The following is a 1,549-nucleotide window of genomic DNA, read 5'->3' as shown; positions in this document are numbered from 1 at the left end:
TTGTCAGTGTCAAAAACAAAAGTCATTTGTTTCTCAAAAAAGAAAATAACTCCCATAGCCAGAATTCATCTTTGTGGACAAGTATTGGAACAAGTATCAAATATCAGATTTTTAGGAGTATGGATGGATACAAAACTGACCTTTGCAATACAAATACAAAATATAACTGATAAATGCAAAAAAGGAATAAACATATTAAGATGTTTAGCAGGGGTGCAATGGGGTGCAAGCCGGCATTCATTAAGGAGTATATACTGTGCGTTGATAAGATCAACAATAGATTATGGGTGCATAGTGTATAGATCTGCTTCAGCAACGTTATTGAAAAAGATAGACATTATTCAAGCACAAGCCTTGCGAGTATGTTGTGGTGCTTTTAAGACCTCTCCAGTATCAGCAATTCAGGTGGAAATGGCAGAGACACCAATGGAAATTCGCAGACTTAAATTGACTTTGGCATATTGGACCTCTTTAAAAGGACACATTGAAACCCATCCAGCTAAAAAGATATTGATGGAGTGTTGGGAACATAACTCAAATAATACATGTTTTGGATGGACTGTAAAAAAAGAGGCTGAGGATATTGGATTGACAAGAATAGATGTAAGTCCTACAGTGGAAATTCCCATAATACCTCCGTGGTTATTTCCAATACCTATAGTAGACCTTCAGATTTTGGAAGAAATTAATAATAAAAAGGGTTATGTTTCCAAGAATGAGATTGCACAAATATACATGGATCAAAATTATAGTCAAGAAATTGAAATATTTACAGATGGATCCAAAGATCCCGTTTCAGGAAATACAGCAGTTTCTATATGCATTCCACATTTTAAAATTAAAATTGCAAAAAGGACAAGTAATCATTTATCAGTTTATTCAGCAGAAGTGATAGCCATTCTGATAGCTCTTCATTGGGTCGAGGAAATACAGCCATTAAAAGAAGTAATTTTCTCAGACTCTTATTCTGTCTTAATAAGTTTATTAAGTGGCAAGTCTACATCTAGACAAGACATATTATATGATATCCTACAAAGCATGTTCAAAATTCACCAATATAGATGAAGTATTTCATTTTTATGGGTACCGGCACATATTTGGATAGAGGGAAATGAGGAAGCTGATCAAATGGCAAAGAAGGCATTAAAACAAACCGATATAGATATAAACATATCACTTAGTAAAGCAGAAATGAAAGGAATAATCAGAGGGGCTATGATTAGGAAATGGCAAAAGATGTGGGATAGGGAGGTAAAGGGTCGGCATCTATACAACATTCAAAAACAAGTTGGAAATGGAAGGAAAAACTTTGGAAGTAGGACACAATAATATCTAGACTCTGTATTGGTCACACAGCTCTTAATCATTATTTATTATTGGTAAACATGAATCAGGTAATTGCAATAATTGTGGTATACCAGAGACTGTGGAACATATCCTATTACATTGTGAAGCATATGAAAGAGAAAGAATGCGATTAATAGAAGAATTAAGTTTATACTAGACAATTAAGACAATACTAGAGTATGCTCCAGCACAGTATAAAGTC

Source organism: Sinocyclocheilus grahami, unplaced genomic scaffold (assembly GCF_001515645.1).
Source record: "Sinocyclocheilus grahami isolate Dianchi unplaced genomic scaffold, SAMN03320097.WGS_v1.1 scaffold2813.1, whole genome shotgun sequence".
Classification (NCBI taxonomy): domain Eukaryota; kingdom Metazoa; phylum Chordata; class Actinopteri; order Cypriniformes; family Cyprinidae; genus Sinocyclocheilus; species Sinocyclocheilus grahami.
Note: the sequence above shows the minus strand (reverse complement) of the source record.